This window comes from Homarus americanus, unplaced genomic scaffold (assembly GCF_018991925.1).
Source record: "Homarus americanus isolate GMGI-L3 unplaced genomic scaffold, GMGI_Hamer_2.0 scaffold12143, whole genome shotgun sequence".
Lineage (NCBI taxonomy): Eukaryota > Metazoa > Arthropoda > Malacostraca > Decapoda > Nephropidae > Homarus > Homarus americanus.
In genome coordinates this window covers 495,001-515,000 of record NW_024757224.1, presented here as the reverse complement: position 1 = coordinate 515,000, position 20,000 = coordinate 495,001, and the positions used below count along the sequence as shown (strand labels likewise).

The 20,000-nt window shown below is 35.7% G+C and overlaps 1 protein-coding gene across 1 annotated transcript in view; it reads left to right on the top strand.

Annotated features, from left to right (window-relative positions):
- The first annotated feature begins 5,787 nt into the window (after positions 1-5,787).
- The window catches only part of LOC121857409, an 86,471-nt gene continuing 72,258 nt past the window's right edge, over positions 5,788-20,000 (top strand). The window contains exon 1 of the mRNA XM_042353451.1: positions 5,788-5,805. The gene's annotated coding sequence lies outside the window, so the exon portion shown is untranslated. The remainder of the gene's footprint in view (positions 5,806-20,000) is intronic.

Sequence of the window (20,000 nt, the reverse complement as noted above, 5' to 3'; positions counted from 1 at the left end):
GGCAACAATGGTCGTGATGTGGGACTCAGGCCAGAGACCAGATGAAACTTTAATGTCTGCCCTTCTGATTTATTATAACTTCTTCCCTTCCTTCGTTTGTCCCTTTTTTTTATCTCTTTTATTTTTTACTCGATTTGTCATCTTAATATCCTTTCTGTCTATTCGTTTTTTCTCTCCTCAATTCCTCACATTTCTTTCCTTCAATTTCACTTTCTGTTACTTTTGGTCTTCTTTCTCTCCTTCTCTTCCAATTTTTCTTCCTCGTCATTCCTTATTTTTCTGATTTTTTCATCTGTTCCATCTCCATCCCCCTTTTTTTTCGTTCTCCTTCTTACTCTATTTACCTTTCTCCATCCCTCCCTCTTCCTCCTACTTTCTCACCCACACCATTCCCTCATCCCCATCATTCCTTCCTATCTTCCTTCCTCTCACCAAACGCCTCAGGACGGAAATACTATAATGACAATTATTCGCTCCATCGTCAATCGAATTATTGGCATATCTCTCTCTCTCTCTCTCTCTCTCTCTCTCTCTCTCACACACACACACACACTCTAATAGCTGACTGCGTGACTCTCTCTCATTTACTGTATTAAGGTAATTACTTTACTAAACAGAATCCTTACTTAAATTACCTTATTACAGACTTGATACATTACTGATCAAGCTACTATTTTTTTTATTAAGATTATAATTACATTAACTTCATTAGTTGGAATGCTTTTTATTTATGTACTTTAACATTGAAATTACTTTATCCAATTACTTTTATGGGTATTTTTTTTAGTTTGAAAAGTAACGTTATTAATCGAATGGGTTTGAAGGACAGAATGTTTAATCATTTGAATTATTATTGGAATATATTTAATAAGAGAAATTATTTCTATTGGCGAATAATTAATAATATTATATTGAAACTTGAGTTATCTAATTTAATTTCCTTATCAAACAACTTAAAGACTCAAATTATTATCAGAATTATTACATCATTCAAGTTAGTCAATCGACCACATTATTAGAACAATGACTCAAATTATCATTCAAATTATTTCAATATTCAAATTACTCAATCGATCAATTACAATAAATTACTTTGTGTATCCAATAAATTTATAACCAATAATTATCAACATTATTACAGTATATGAACCCACCGCCTTTATCACACAAGTTGTTTATCATCAAAATCAGTATATCATTCAAATACGAAAATTACCATTAACATATCTTTTATCTTTTAACCCTTTGACGACGACGATTTAACCCTTTAACTACGATGATTTGACCCTTTAAGGATGGTGATTTAACCCTTTAACTACGATGATTTAACCCTTTGACGACGATGATTTAACCCTTTAACTATGATGATTTAACCCTTTAAGGTTGGTGATTTAACCCTTTAACAACGATGATTTAACCCTTTGACGACGATGATTTAACCCTTTAACTATGATGATTTAACCCTTTAAGGATGGTGATTTAACCCTTTAACAACGATGATTTAACCCTTTGACGACGACGACTTAACCCTTTAACTACGATGATTTAACCCTTTAAGGATGGTGATTTAACCCTTTAACAACGATGATTTTACCCTTTGACGACGACGATTTAACCCTCCAGGATTCAAAAGGTTAAAAAGCCTTACAACTAAAGTTATTATTATAAATATTTATTACTCAATCTGACAATCTCATGCTACAATTTATTCATAATAATTAATTGGTTCCATAATCATGTAGGTTTACTGTTGAGGTTATTATATTATGTGAAGTGACGAGTGTTTATCAAGAGTTAATATGTAAATTTAACTGGTTGGGCTGACACTAAACATTAACAGTTAACATTTAGTGCTGACATTTAGTGTTAATAATAATTAGAGCCGTCATTTCGAGTTACCATTATTAATTAAATATAACAATTATCATTAACATTTAGGATAAAAATATAGTTAGGATTTATAATCGGCATATATATTTAACATTTGAGTTCCTATTTAGTGAAGTCAGTTAAAATCATCTTTAGAATTAACATTTTAAGATACATTTGATATTTAGAGTAGAAGTTTAATATATCACATTAATATAAAATTTTGAGTCTATATTTGTATATAAACTTAAAACTAACAACAAGTTCTAAACTACAAAGTTAAAAACCAGAATTAAACCTAAAGAGATATCAGTAAAAATTAAATAACCAAAACTAACATTTATCGTCACAGACCAACTTAAACCCTGTAGTTAAAATGCAAAAGGTTCAGAATTAGTTATTTGGAATTAACACTGAAAGAGTCTACCTGGCCTTTTGCACTTACGAGCGAGGAGTCAACGTGTTAAAAATTTCAGAATTAGCCATTTCCAACTAACATTTGAGTGACGGGACCCAAATTAGAGCTGTCAGTAAAGATTTGTGGCATATTTTACCATTTACACACACACACACACACACACACACACACACACACACACACACACAAACAGACACACACACACACACACACACACACACACACACACACACACACACACACACACACACACACACCTATAGACACAAGACAGATACAGACAAACAGACACACACACACACACACACACACACACACACACACACACACACACACCTAGACACAAAGACAGATACAAATAAACAGAACACACACACACACACACACACACACACACACACACACACACACACCTAGAACAAAGACAGATACAGATAACAACACACACACACACACACACACACACACACACACACACACCCTGACACAAAGACAGATACAGACAGACAGACAGACACACACACACACACACACACACACACACACACACACACACACACTCACACACACACACACAGATTACATCACCTAGGCAACCACACGAAGGGTTGTGTCATTGGCAGTTCCCCCTAGCTCACAGATGGCAGCAGAACCCCTTTAATAAACTTAACTCTCTGCTATGGGATTAAAGACTAACTGAGGAGGAGGAGGGAGGGGGGATGGGAGGGAGCAGGAGGGGGAGAGGAGGGAGGGAAGGGAGGAGGGAGTTAGGGGGAGAGAAGGGAGGGAGGGAGGGAGGAGGAGGGAGGGAGGGAGGGAGGAGGAGGAGGGAGGGAGGAGTTAGAGAGGAAGGAGGAGGGAGGGAGTTAGGAGAGGGAAGGAGTGAGGGAGGAGGGAGGGAGGGAGTTAGAGAGGGAAGGAGGGAGGGAGGGAGGAGGAAGGGAGTTAGAGAGGGAGGGAGGAAGGGAGTTAGAGAGGGAGAGAGGAAGGAAGGGAGGGAGGGGGGAGGGTAGGATGTCCTAACTATATCACTGTTTCACCCCTCTACTCTAGTTCATGTGAAAGAAAGAAAGAAAGAATCATGTGTACATACCATTCACCAGTACCCTAAACATGTGGTGAGTCCATTTTGCTGCACTGGATGGGTTAGGTATGATGGTTCAAATGTTGCCTGTCCAACACTGTCCTACTCTACCATGCCCTGCTGCACCATGCCCTACCCTACCGTATCCTGCCATACCCTGCCCTATTCTGCACTGCCCTATCCAGCTCTGCCCTTCCCTGTCCTGCTAACACCTATACTGATAGAGAAAGCTCCATTAGGCAGACGACTGTTGGCCAATTTAACTTGAAGAAGCTCGAAATATCTCGCCTTAAACTATCCCAACTAAAACATAAATCTCTCCAGACAAAATCTCACTGGATAATTACAAGACAAAATCTTGCGAGACATATTCTCGTCGGATATTGTTACAATGTCTCAGGACAAAATTCCAACCAGAAAAAAATCATGTTGGACAAAAATTCATCGGGCAAAATCTCACAGGACTAAATCTCTACAGACAAAACATTAATGGACAAAATTTATACGGACAAAATCTCACAAAATAAAATATCACCGGGCGAAATTTCTTTGGAAATATCTCTCAGGCAATACCTCACCAGATAAAGTCTCCCCGGACAAAATTCGGCCAAAAATATTCTATCGGGCAAAAGCCACCAGACAGTATTCTGAATAAAATTAAAATACACTACAATATTATTAATTTATTATTTAAAAATATACTTTCTTATACAACAACAGTATTAAAAATTGCTCCAATAATACCATCGTAAATATTTCAACAAGACATAATCTTTAGTTTTCTCCAACAATATTAATCCCAATAAATGAATGAAAGGAACAGTGAGGTGGCCAAGGTAAAATAGTTATTGACATTAGGTTTATAAATGTCAATGAACAATCATATAAATACTGTACATACTTTCCAGAATTCTCCCCAACTTGGCAAAATAAGTTAATTTCGAAAAGTGGTATGAAATAATCAGCTTTCATTCTCAACTATCAGTAAGTAATAACATAAACGTACACTTTTCGTATTTCCCTCTCAAAAACAAAATATTTCGAAAATTTGTATAAAATAACCATTATGGCTCTCGGTCCGATGGTTCATTTGTCCCAGTCAAAACTAATCAAAATAATTTGGACATGGGGTCGCATTATCAGTTAACTGCTCCACTAATGGTAGCTGCCACTGTCCCCTCGTTATAGCGCTGAACCATAATTAACGAAGAGCCAACACCAACATGGAAAAGCGCCATTAATGCTGCAACCAACGTGGCGCTGATGAATGCTGCAGCACTATTTTTTGTCTTTTACTGAAGTCGGATTTAGCCTGCACTTGTGGACAGATTCAGAGCTTCGAAGTCGTTTTCTTTTTTGGTAAATTCTGAGATTAATTTCCTGGATTTTGTTTAGTCAGATTTGGAGCTTCGTTGCCTGTGAAGATGGTTCTACCCCTCTACTTGCGTTTAACTTGCTTTAATTGCATTTAATTAATTAAATATATTTGAAAGAATTCGGATCTTCGTAGCTACATATTGAACCATTTCTATGTTAGTTTAAACGTTTAATTATCATGCAAATTTAGTAAGGCTAAAAGCCTCCGTGTCAATCACGATCAGGGAAGCTGCCAATTTATAACTATAGGGAAAGATTTAATGCTTCGAATCCATGTATGATTAATAGTATGGTATACTTCTTAGTTTTTCTTCTTTAGATACACCGAGAGATATTGTGAGTTTCGAATTCACTCATTATGTATTTGTTAACAGGATTCTTCCCTTTATGTTCACTTTCAACTCAATAAGATCTGAACTTCAAAGACAAAAGATGACGCAGATGGAATTTGAGTATACATGATTTAAGGATACATGATTTGAGTATACATGTAATTAAGAAGGATTCAAACCTTCAATTATGCTTATCAAGTAATTTTTTTTTAGGGAGTTTAAACCAAATTCCAACTAGAAACTTCCAGGAATCTCTTGAGAGCAGAATAGAGTAAGCATAAATGTTCCCAATTTATCGAGGCAAAGACTTAACACTACTTTAATATAGGTTGCTGATAAATACTGAAAATTTGAGGCATTAAAGGTTCAGATTTGGACAGACTGTAAGTATGATATAGAGGAATGCTGATGTTACTCTGGCATAGGTCAATGCATGGAAAAATGTTGATCACTAAAACAATGACTGACTGGAAGATCTGAGTCGGTTATTCTTCTTAATTTGTATGGTTAATTTTTTATATATAATGTATAGTAATATAATCAATCTATGCAACTCAATATATTATAGGTTTAACTTTATGAAGCTACACACACACACGCACACACACACACACACACACACACACACACACACACACACACACACTCACACGTTTAAAGGAAACAGTTTAGAGATATATTCCTGTATTTTCTCTCTTTCCAGACAATTTGGCAGATCACTAGAGGTAAGACCACCAATTGGAATCCCTTGACTCCTCTCTCCACTGTTATCGGTTCTCTCCAGTTATCGGTTCTCTCAAGTTATCGGTTCTCTCAAGTTATCGGTTCTCTCAAGTTATCGGTTCACTCACAGTTATCATTTCACTCTAGACATTGGTTCTCTTTAGTTATCGGCTCTCTCCATTTATAGGTTCTCTCTAATTATCAGTTCTCTCTAATTATCGGTTCTCTTCACTGCCCTAATGCTCCACTCTTTTACGAACACTTTCATAATATTATTCAAATGAGGACAAAAAATCATTCACCATTTCTGAAGACACACGGGTGAGTATATTGTTTTGGTCTCTATATCACAAGAAATATACTTCAAAAGATAATAAAGCAAATCGCCAAATTATAATATTTTTTATGGTTTGTGAGGCAATTTGACGAGTTTTTCCACTTTAGTTTATTACATACTTTTTAAAATATATTTCAAGGTAATATTTATCTATCATGATCTTCACGCTTCACAATATCAATGGATGTTTTTACACTCCTGTGTCTAAAATGTATATTGTGTGTTTTGGTATTATACTGTACTGTATATACCCTGTAGAGTATATATTTTTAAATGTGAATCATATTTATTTCTTTTGGGATTAAACCAACTTTCAAAGATTCTCGAGAAGTTGTGTGTAACCTACATTGTCTAATTTAAAACAGAATTGTAATTTACTTCAACATTTCCATAATTCACCTACTATTATCGTCGCCAAAATGACTTACAAAGGTAACATTCTTACCAATCTAATATGTATATATCTGAATTTGATTATTTCAATTCGTAAATAATAAAATAGCTTAACATATTTTTATATTCTACTTTTTCCATTAAAACAACAATAACGCAAAAATTCCTTCTATCCGGAAAAGGGATTTAAAAACAGTTTAGGTTGTCTAGTTTACAATGTCAACAAAATTTGACTCTTATCTTCCAAAATCCAATCAATTTTTTAATGCCGGTCCCCCACGTACTCCAAATTACTGTTTGGCTGGTGATGTCCTGTTAAAAAATTTCCTCCACACCAAAATTAAACTGTCAGGCCATCGATTTTTCAGCGTTCATTGATGGTTCCGCTTCTGTTATTGAATAGTCGTTGAAATTTAATTAATCTTAATGAATCCAGTGACGGAAAGTGTACCATTAGCCAGGGTTTTTATGCCTATTCATATTCTCATTGGTTTTCGGTCAGTGGTGACATTTCAGGGAGTCTTAAGTGCTTAGATGCAACCACACACACACACACACACACACACACACACACACACACACACACACACACACACACACACACACACACACACACACACACACACACACATACATCAGGATGAGTTTGTTGCGTCTTGAGGAAGTACTTAAAGACAAACGCACTCCTCTGTCGTACACACGCAACACCGATTTTTTTTTTCAAGAGCAACGGAAGTTGTTTCTTGACCTCATCAATAGAGAGAGAGAGAGAGAGAGAGAGAGAGAGAGAGAGGCAATTATCATTCTATATACAAAAATCATATTCCAAAAAAAGAAAAAAATATATTAACTTCTAATTAAGAGAAAGTTTAGGTTTCATGATTTTATTACAGATTAAAAGTTAAATTTGACGATGAGAGGAACTATTGGTGTGTTTTTCCCCGAAACATTTGAGGAACAATTTGCATAATGAAGGTAAAGTTGGGTCATTAAATGCGATGTTGGACATTGATTGGATATTGTCTTTCATTTGTGTATTCGGTTATGAGAGAGAGAGAGAGAGCGAGAGAGAGAGAGCGAGAGAGAGAGAGAGAGAGAGAGAGAGAGAGAGAGATTACCCTAAAATTCTAAGACAAAAAAAAAATACTCAATACTCTTCCATCTTTAAGAACGTTTACAAAAATCTGTTTAAATTAAGAAAATCGAGATAAAGTTAAGAAACAAAAAAAAAGATTAGCAAAGTTAATGAGAATACTTAACATGTCGACAAAAAATAAATTTAGATTTTCTTGACTAAAGTTGGGTCTAAAAATGAGTACAAAATAAATATGAGTGAATAATAAAAAGTTATGAATATTAAATGAATAACAAAAGTTAATTAATGAGCTATGAATAAGTATAGTTAAGAAATACTCGTGAATAACAAACAATATTAAGTAATAATTAGTGAATAAAATGGAATAAATAATCATGGAATGGGCATGAAATAATTATGAGTAATAAGTAAAAAAAAGTAATTAACAGTATAAATAATAAGTAATAGTGAATGAAAAACATAAATAAAATGAAATAAGGTTTCATAAGTAACAATACGTAATAATGATAATAAGCAATATGTGATAATTATGTATATTTCATTATCTCCTACTTCTTCTTCTTCCTTCCACCTCTCTTTCCTCTTCCTCCTTCCTTACATCACTCTTCTTGACCAACACTTGCTATTTTATTTTGCTATTTTCTGTATTAATATATTTCATCTTTTTTCAATATATTTTCTAAAGTTATTAAATTAGGGTAAGATGCATTTATTATTTTTGTTTTGCATTTTATATTATTAAATCAATTACTTTTATATGGAGGATAATATCTATCTATCAATCTATCTATCTATCTATCTGTCTATCTCTCACATCATTTGCCTGACGAGGAGGATAATTTTAATATGTATGTATGTATGTATGTATGTATGTATGTATGTATGTATGTATGTATGTATACTTAAGTTTTCCCTATTCATCATCGTCGTCCTAATATTCCTGGGTTTATTTCAGCCCTTTCTTAGCTTCTGTCCGAGACTTTAAAAAATCATGAGAGTGTAGTGAGCTATGTCAAGTGCTTAATTATTTTGTCGGTTCCTGGAAGTTTATGTGAGGGGTGTGGGGCGTGGGTTAATTGTGGTGTGTGTGTGTGTGTGTGTGTGTGTGTGTCAGGGTATTTATGTATGAGAGTTTGTTTATATGTGTCCATCTTTAGGATATGTGTTCTTGTATATACGATTTATTGTCTGTATATTTACGACGTACGATAGTTTGGACAAGAGTTTGGACGCCGGGTGATAGGCAGTCCAGTGAGATCTTGGGCTCAGTTCTCCCCTCCCCTCTAACACATTGATCAGCGCTGGCGGGAGTACGACAAAGTTTAAACTCTCCCCTCCTCCTTCCCACTTAAATAGACCCATCCATTATAGTCACTCCATTAAAACTATCCTGTGCGAACCCATCCATTAACAGGTTAAGTTTAATAACCGAGCGACGAAAGCCAAAGAAGACTTGAAACGAATTGGACAAGAGAAAATCAAAACAGACTTAATAGCTGAATTCGCAAGCCACAACTCCACCATAATACCCTAGTAAAATCATCCCACACACCTAGATCAACATTAGTTCTCCCTAGACAACTCACCCACCAACATCCTAGAACAACAACAACAACAACAACAACACCACGAGTAGGATGAACGAGACGCTGCTTCCCCGAGACAAACTTTCCAGACGCTCCAACTCGTTAGCGCTGCCTGTCCTCGCCTGATGGTACCACGATGTAAGATAATTCCTCGTTAATGTCCCCCGAGTGGATCACGTGTTGTTGTATTATGGATCATGTGTTGTATTATGGATCATGTGTTGTACTGCTGAAGATAACTTGATTTTGTGTTAGCGAGAGATATGGAAACACACACACACACACAAACATACACACACAAACATACACACACAAACATACACACACAAACACAGATATATTACTTCTACGCAAACGTACACAAACAGGCACATACAGGAACACATAGAACACGAACAAACAAACAAGTGTTAAGGTGTTGCATAAACAAGAAAAAATCCTCCTCTTCTCCCCTTCATGGTTTATTTTCCTTTCCTTCTTCTCCTCCTTTCTTTTTCTCTCTCTCCCCTACTCCCATCCTCTTTCTCTTTCCCCCTCTCTTTCTTATTTTATTTGTCTCTTCCTGTCCTTTTCTCTCTCACTTTCAAATTTACACTGTCTGTCTGTCTGTCTGTCTGTCTGTCTGTCTGTCTGTCTGTCTGTCTGTCTGTCTGTCTGTTTCTTCCTATCTATTTTATATCTTTCTCAGACGTAATTGGAAAAGACCCGAATCTCTCTCTCTTTCTCTCTCTCCCTCTCTCTCAATTTCTTTCGTTTTTCTAGTAAAGTCGTCACGGACATTCTTATCAAAACACTAGAGAGAGAGAGAGAGAGAGAGAGAGAGAGAGAGAGAGAGAGAGAGAGAATTTCACACATCTCTCGTACAATTCACACCCGCTAGACAAGAGGGGAGGTTTACGTGCTTAACTGAGCATTATAAATGAAGCACATAAGTTGGACAGTTTGAACAGGCTAATAGATGATGGTATCCCTCGGAGGCATCATATTATCGGCGTTAGAACATCATAAAATAGTTTGATAAGATGCATGTGAGCCTTATTGGAATATTGGTACAGATGTAACGATTTAGGAGCTTTATAATACAGATGTGAGATTCAGTGTTGAGTCTTATTAGATTAAGCTTTAACTGTTGGTGTAGTTATAATGCTTTGTGTAGACGGTGTTATGAGTGTTATAGAAGAATTTGAAAGCATCACATAAATTTTAGTGAAAAAAGTAAAGTATCAGCTGAGCATCAAACAATATTTTGAGAGTATCATGAGAAAATATATAACATTTGGAAAACAATATTATAAGCATTGTAGGATCCTTTGAGAGCATTATAAGAATGTAGTTGTACAATCTTGAGAGCATCATATAATAGAGAATATTTTGAAACTATGTTAACGGCACTATGAAAATTTATTGAGCATTATACGAGCATTATTATCAAGTCACTAAACAAACCGACTACGGGTGTTGAAGCATGATGCGAGCATTAATATTATTCACTGACGAGACCTGACTCAACCAGACAACTGAGGTATTATAGTAATTTTATGTAGACAGAGTTCTGAGCATTATGAAGCATACTGAGAAATTCATGTGAGCTTTATACGATTACTGACAGGCAGCTGAGGTATTATAAAGCAAGGAATACACAATGGCTACAATAGGAGCTTGGCAAAAGTCTTGTGAAGTATAATAGGATCCTAATAATTGTGTGGGCATTATGAGTTGCATGTGAGCATCGTGAAAAACATTAGTGAGCTATGAAGTGGTTACTCAGCTATTATGAGCCAAAAAAGTCAGTCTAGTCAGTCAGTCTAGTCAGTAAGTCAGTCAGTCAGTCAGTCAGGTTAGTCTTGATATCGGTGCGTCGCCTGGGAACATAAACCGGGGTTATGTCCACCAACCATGTCGTTTTATCTATCTTGTTGGGTTTATTAAGAAATTAAAACTTCTCCGTTACGTCAGCGAGGAACTGAGGTGACCTTCACTCCCCCACCCATTTACTTCTTATTTATGTTCAGCTCTTTACCTCTGAACTTTTGTGTCTCGCTTTCTCTCTCGTTTTATATCTCCATTTCAACACTTTCTTTGCTTATATATTTTTCTCTCGGATTGTCTTTTTACCTTTTTTCTTCTTCTTCTTTGTATCTCCCTCTATTACCCTGGATGACTCTCTCTCTCTCTCTCTCTCTCTCTCTCTCTCACGTGTTTTTGTAAGAATGTCCGTGAAAAATTTACTAGAAAACCGTAAGAAATTGAGAGAGAGAGAGAGAGAGAGAGAGAGAGAGAGAGAGAGAGACCGAATAATACAAACACCCCATTTCAATGTTTCTACCCCCAATCACTTATATATTTTCCCAAAACAATAAATATTTTCCTAGAACTGTTGTTGTTGACAGTCACTCCTTTTCCTACCTCGTAAATCATCCTAGAAGGTCTTCTTCACATTTATTTTCCCTGTATGAAAATGACGAAAAAATCCCCCGTTACAATATGATACAATTTATTTTCCTCTATTTTCATCTTTAGCCAATTTTAATAACCCATTCTCCAATTTTCCATCCCAATTAAAGACAAAACTTGGAAGTATTTCTTTGTACTTGAGGGTATATTATTTTTTCCTCAACTGAACTAGGAAAATATAAAAACTGACGTACAATTGTGACTTTAGGAAACTCTGGTGAAATAATGCGTTCAATTATTCTTCCATATTTCTGATTTTCCTTCCAAAAATATTCCTATTATATTTTCCTCAATAGAGACAGACAGACAGACAGACAGACAGACAGACAGACAGACAGACAGACAGACAGACACACACACACACAACAATGACCAACAATAACATTCAAAAACTTTAACGTCATTAACATAAACAACCACAATAACAACAACAACAACAACCCACGATCGATACAAAACCACCAGAATCATCATCAATCAACAAGAATATCATAGAAATACAACTACAAAAACGAAAACAAACAGTTACTACAACCATCACCATCAAACAACTACAACATCCTCAACTACCCAACACATTCACCAAACAACAACAACAACAACAATACTAAACAACAACAATAATATGAACACTAAACAACAACAATTGCAGCAACACTAAACAACAACAACAACAATAACAGCAAACAACAACCATACCAAACAAAACAACAACAACACCAAACAATTAAAACATCATCACTACCCACCAACAACACCAAACACCAAACAACAACAACAAACAACAAACAACTACAACACCAAACAACAACAACAATAACATCAAAACCAAACAACTACAACAACTACACCAAAACAACTACAACAACACCACTAACCACCAACGACACCAAAACAACTACAACATCACCACTAACCACCAACTACACCAAAACAACTACAACAACTACAACAAAATAAGCCAAAATACGGCGAGTGTGTTGTAGGAAGTAAACAAATGTTCTCATAAATAACCTGCTCTTAAATTACCGTTTATTTATTTGTGTTTTTTTGTTATGAATGAATAAATTACAGTGAATTTCCCTTGTGATCCAGCGAGTATTATACAAACATCATTATACTGTATGGTCCATGAAGTATTATTACGTAATATTTAGATATATGATTGATGAAATATTTTTATTCTGTCACATGGAGGAAAATTAATGAAGAAAAAAATATTACAGGATCAAGGATGTAATATTCCTGTAATACTTTGCATCACTCTTAATGTCATCCAGTAAGGAACCATTATACTCTGTATGATTCTACCTTAGTTCTGTGTCTGTCTGTTGCCTGGACCAATAAACCGTCGTACTTGTATCAATATATCTGTATTGACTCTACACTCCAACAAAACTGACTCCGAGATATTATATTTGCTTGCAACCAGTACCTCTGATGCGGCCACCCACTGAAATAAATAAACAAACACACACACATATATATAAATAGTCTGCATGTGTGTGTGTGTGTGTGTGTGTGTGTGTGTTATAATCAATGTGTAAAATATTTGAGGAAATATTCAGTTTCATGCTCTGGATGCTGTGTATGGGTTAGGTTAGGTTAGGTTAGGTTAGGTTAGGTTAGGTTATTCAAGAGAGAACTGCACAAATTAAATAAACTTTACGCTAGCCCTAACCTAACCTATACACAAGACGAAACTGAAATTTTGTACAGATACTTGACACATTGTTTGTAATGTGCATAAAACCAAAAGAGTTAAGGCATCGACTGCCACTGATTTGAAACAGAAGTCTCATAATCACTGAGCCAATAACATATACACTATGTCTCTTGGTAATCAAAGGAAACTCCACAGGCAAATGACTAACTCACTCACAATACGTAAGTTTCAAGGCTTATATTAATAATATAGTCATGCCCCCCCCCAAAAAAAAAAATAAAAAAAAAATAAAAAAAAAAAATAAAAATTATGAAATTTCGAGACACTGATGGCTTGTCAACTTGAACTGATCGTCCAAATAAATTATATCGTTTTATTTCAATCTCCATTCACTGAATATGTTCATAATTAAGAACAGCTACAAGCGTTTCGAAAAAAAAACGCGTGACAATTAGCAGACTGATATTGTAACCCAGGTACAGTACATTAATGCTAGCTGGTGTGGTCATAAGTCAGTGTCATGTCATTTTAGTTAAAAGTTGTAAAACACTTAAATTCCCAGAAAATTTTTACGTTGCATAAAGCTATTAAAGTTATTTTTTGTAACTGTATTGAAGCAACTTTACCTGGTTTATTAAAAACTGTTGGTGTCATCATGAATTACTGAGGATTTCCTCGACTGGTTTTATACCGAGCGACATGCGGTCCAAGGGATATTGAACGGATTTTTTTCCCTTGGGGTGAGGGGGTGAGTGGGAGACTTTTTCAGTTTAAAACTTTGTCCCAAGTTTTTATCCACGTTATGGAAACTGCCAACAATAACACTGGAAAGAATGCGACTGTAGTTGACCTTTAAATAAATCCCCGAAGGCTCAGGAAACATACGGGCAGCCTTTATTTAACACTGGCCTGAAATACATGAATCCCCCAGGAATATATAACTGTGTATAACCATTCCATTACAGCTTCATAATTTATGAAGAGTCAACAGGAGGTAATGATATAATACTGATTCAATCCACTTGAATCGCAATGCTTAAAATTATGAAACGTTCTGATATACTGGTTTTAGAGACAGGTGGGAGGAACTAGCTAAATCATCTAGAGTTGAGAAAATAATGAAGAAATCTTTTCGGTCCTAATTTGAAACACATTAACTCCAAGGACTCTGTAAATGATTATCATTCACTTGACGGTCTCAGTATCCACATTTCATTCCAGTGACAGCACGAACCAGTGATATAGGACTGGTTCGAGATAAATGAAGCCCGAGCGAAGAATGAATGGATAGTACCTACTCGGAGCAGCTCGAGGATGCTTGTATTCCCTCGTGCTGCGCACACAGACCCTGTGTTCCAGACCTGCTACTGGAACTGTTCCATCAGGGGTCGGGACACTTCTTAAAGCAGCTGTGACCTTCCAGAACTACATTAGTTTATCGGGTTTTGGTCATTTCGAGAAAGTAAGATTGTGTTGCACATAGTATATATATATATATATATATATATATATATATATATATATATATATATATATATATATATATATATATATATATATATATATATATATATATATATATATATATATATATATATATATATATATATATATATATATATATATATATATATAATACAAGTGAATTTAATTTATCTGAAAACACTAAAAAAATACTGAAAGTGGAGACAATAATATATTAATAAACAGAGATGAAAACAAAGAAGTTTTTCCACTTTGAATAAGAATATTTACATAGCAGTGCAACATCTGGCACATGTAAAAATTTACCCCAGGCAAAGATTTTTGCGTATAGTTTCTGTTTACATTTTTGCAATAGGTAAAATGTCGTACACAACAAAATAATTATCGTAATCGGCAATTTCACTCCACGAATACTCACTGCGTCTAAAGGGACGTCTACTAACTACCTCATATATTTGATGCAATTTTGCTTAGTTTAGCAAATACTCGTTTTAGAGAGAATGTCCAAGCAGGAGTGAAAGCAAACAAGAGCACGAATTGCATGAAACTTTCACCTGCTTTTTACAAGGAATACTCAGGTGAAAGTCAAATATGAGACTGCTTGCCTTTCTAGCTTAAGGAGAAAGCAACTAAGTCCACTTACGTCACATCTGAAAAAACATAATTTCACAATTTTTCGTCTTAATAGCGAGGGAGGGGCGGGAGACCTTAACTGCTTCTCGATATGAACGAAAATAACAGGGAGTGAGCGTACAGTTGTGGAATTAATCAGCACTGGTCACACACAGCTCGGGGTTGAAGTAGAGGGCTTATCAAAAGACCTTTCAATCATCAACTCAGTCCAGTTGACAGGCCATCAAACTCGAACGACTGAGGAGATCGAGATTTTTAAGGAAATTTTGAGTTGTTGGGGACTTTTCAGACATAAGAACACCAGACATTACAATTATCGGTATACCTGTATCTCTCTTGAGTATATTAGGTTTTGAAACATGCGATAACAAAGATGGAAAATACATGAAGATTATGTCATCTATCTTTTTGTCAACGTAATTAATGTTGAGCTTATGTTAAATTGTAGACATAATAATAATAGTAATAATAATAATAATGATAATGATAATAATAATAATAATAATAATAATAATAATAATAATAATAATAATAATAATAATAATAATAATAATAATAATAATAATAATAATAATAATAATAATAATAATAATAATAATAATAATAATAATAATAATAATAATAATAATAATAATAAAATTCTAAAGGAAATATACTTGTGGATTTTTTAAAGACACTAAAATTGTTTCAATATCTTGCTCCATTTTAAGGAAATCATGGTTAGATTTTGATATTATGTAACATTCTAGAGAAATAATTAATTGATTTTGAGATCCCGTAAAATTTCAACGAGACATTGGATGGTTTTCGAGTTTCTGAAAAATTCAATGTATGATATATAAGAACAGCAGTATAGTCATCGTATCTCTTCCACAGTATAACTCAGATCAATTTGATGCGCATTTGCATTTTATGCCAACACTGCTTATATTTATACATAATGCATATTTACACACATGAATATATTCATGTATATCAAGAGACACGAGAGAATGTATGCATCATGGGTTCCTGAAATGCTGATCCTTTTGTACGTGAATATATATATGTATATATATATATATATATATATATATATATATATATATATATATATATATATATATATATATATATATATATATATATATATATATATATATATATGTGTGTGTGTGTGTGTGTGTGTGTGTGTGTGTGTGATTGTGTTTGTGTGTGTGTGTACACTGTTTCAGCCGAAAGAAAGTATCGGTTCAAAAAGTATCTTTACGATTTTGAGTTAGACAATATGACACTACGGACTAACGATTTTGACAACCTTATCGAGACAGCAGAAGTCGTAGTGTTCATTTTGAAATTCATTGGACCTCTCCGTAAACATACATTTTGGAGAGTCTGGTACACAAGTTATCACACAAATGATGCATATACACACTTGAGAACATGTATAAATAGATTTCTGAGAGTAAATTCAGATGTTTTGTATAATAACATACATATACACATGGCAGCATACGCATTCACTTGTGGAAAGTAAATTTACTTTTAAAGGAGACGCCATGAAAGCTCTCTTCCGGCACGACCTGCGCCACACACGAATATTTGCTAATTTAAAGATGACAGAATTGTGCGGTCTGTCATTTCTTGCGGTCACACTTCTGCACTAAGTTTCGTTTGGTGGCCAAACGGGCCCCGGTTCAGGCAAGCCCTAGTCTTGAAAGATCCCAGTTCTAATAGACTTCAGTTCCAATAGACCTCATTTCATCTAGATTTCAGTCCGATTATGCCCCAGGATTGTGAGCGACTAGAATTGGGACCCATTTAGACTCGGCACCAGTCCCTAATGGTTGGTCTAGACTCGGGTCAATTAGCACTGGGGCCCGTTTAACCAGACAACATGCGCGTCCGTGCCAGTATGAATTTCTTCACACATACGTAAATGTACACACGGATACATTCACCATCTAAGCAAGTGCAGTAGGAACATACATGTACGTCTATGCTTGCTTTCTCAGTCGCATATGTGCACATGTGTTTATGTCCACGGATATATGAACACATGGTTATGTAAATATGCGTGAGTTCACGAACATACATAAACCTACATGATCACGTACACACAATGTTGTCTTTAGGGAGAGATGGTGAGAAAGAGAGGACAGTTGATGTGTGAGAGACGCCGTGCAACAAAATTAAGTCTCACCAAAATTAATTCCTGTGTTTTCTTAATTTTCTTCTTTCTTATTTTCAACGTTTCTTTCGTTTTATCCTGTTCTTCAATACTGTGTTTTTCTTCCCATTCTCTTCATCTTCACATTTCTTCCTTTCTTCGTCTTTTCCGTCTTCTTCGTCATATTCGTGTTTGTTTTTCTTATTTTCTTCTTCTTGTCTCTAACTTGAACGATAATGAGTGCGGAAAGTAAAAACAAAGTTGCGTGTGAGGGACAATAGAGGTCACCCTGCCTTAAATAACAGAGGGATGTTGCGTGCGCCTGAAGTATGTTGCGTGCATATAGAGTAAGAGCCATCTTCGATAAAGGAAATTGCGTGTGGGAGTAAGAGGATATTGCGTGCAAAGGATGGCTAAGGTGTTTTGAGAAAGGTCGTGTTTGTGTGTGCGCGCACGCGTACGTGATATGAAGTGGGATAAAAAGTGTCATAGGAAGTGTCGTTGTGGTGGTGTGTGCTGGTGTGTGGTAGGGAGTGTGGTAGTGTGTGGTAGGGAGTGTGGTAGTGTGTGGTAGGGAGTGTGGTAGTGTGCGGTAAAGAGTGCGGTGGTGTGTGGTAAAGAGTGCGGTGGTGTGTGGTAAAGAGTGTGATGGTGTGTGGTAGGGAGAGTGGTAGCGTGGTAGGGAGAGTGGTAGCGTGTGGTAGGAAGAGTGGTAGTGTGTGGTAGGGAGAGTGGTAGTATGCGGTAAGGAGTGTGGTGGTGTGTGGCAGGGAGCGTGGCGGTGTGTGATAGGGAAGGTGGTAGTGTGTGGTAGGGAGCGTGGTGGTGCGTGGTAAGGAGCGTTGTGGTGTGTGGTAAGGAGTGTGGTAGCGTGTGGTAAGGAGTGTGGTGGTGTGTGTTAAGGAGTGTGGTGGTGAGTGGTAAGTAGCGTTGTGGTGTGTGGTAAGGAAGGCACAACTAGAGTTCGCTGGTGTGGTTATCATACACAGTGAAGTTGAAACTTTCCCAAAGGAATCTGAATCCCTAGAAAAAGATGTGGGTTTGACTAGAAAGGATTTGTTTCAAAGAGGACTCGCTCTCTATAAGGATTAAATTCATATCTTTATAAAAAAAAATGGCTATGAAGAAACAGATTGTAACTTTTCCCCAAAATATTGTTTAATAGAAAAAGATTGGAGAGTGGTGAGGGTTCTTTTTTTACTTGTTCTAATTCCCTAAAAAAAAAAAAAGATTTAAGCCCCTGTAAATATGATTGGGTTGGTGGAAAGGATCGAATCTTTCACAAATTGAAAATAAAATTCCCATAGAAAAGAGCTTGAAAAATTTATAGAAGAATGGTTATACAAATAAATTAAGAAAATTACTCAGTAAATAGAAAAAGACTGAGTTTCTTAATGAGGATTGGCAAAGATTGGATACCACTAAATAGAAATGAAAGATTGACCCTGAAGAAGACTATTGTAACCTATTTTATGATAATTGAATCCAAGAGAAAGGATTGAGTCCGTAATATCATCCTGGAACCTCTTCGTTCATTTCAAAGAGGAATGAGTCAGTGGAAAACAATTAGAACCATTCAAAGAAGCTAACGTCCATAGAAAAGGATTGACAACATCTAGCCTGCGTTCAAACAGCATTTAAACCTCTTCTTAGGCGTTGGTTACTTAGAAGAGACGATACCATATGATTCAAAACACATAATTCCTCAGAATACGATTTCAATCCTCTCTCTATTTCACTTTTCCATCACAAATCTTCTTAAATAGCAGTAAATGAAAACCCGGTAAAACAAAATCAGTTACGTAAAAATTAGATAATAAACCTTGAACATCAGACTGGCTCAACGCAAAATAATCTAAATCCCTCTCTTTTTTTTTTAATGGAAACTGTTAGAATAAAATGCGATTTAAATCCTTCAAAGAGGCTCGGAATTGTACACATGGGATTTAAAACTCGTCGTACAAACCTGGAACTTGTGTCTTAAGCGACTGGAATACATTGTAATCGGTTCACGGACTCTACAAGTGAGACGTGAATCCCTCCGAGGTGATGGTAGAGCTGGTCAGGGTACATTTAGTTAATTAAGACAAGGGGGGAAGACTTTATGATGCTAGGAAGGATTGGAAGCTATCGGAGGTAAATTATTCTCTCTTAAGTAGGATTATTTCTCGCTTTCTCTCGTTTAAATAAAATTTGGTTTTAATCATTCTATCTGTCTGTCTCGTTTTCTGTCTCTTAGCCAACATTTTAGTCTCTCTCTCTCTCTCTCTCTGAAATAGAACATGGTCTTCAATCCACTCTCTCTCTCTCCCTCTCTCTCTACCAAAAACAGAACTCTCTATCCCTTTCTTCCTCTCTCGTTTACGCTACCTCTCTTTCTCTCTATTCCCTCAATATG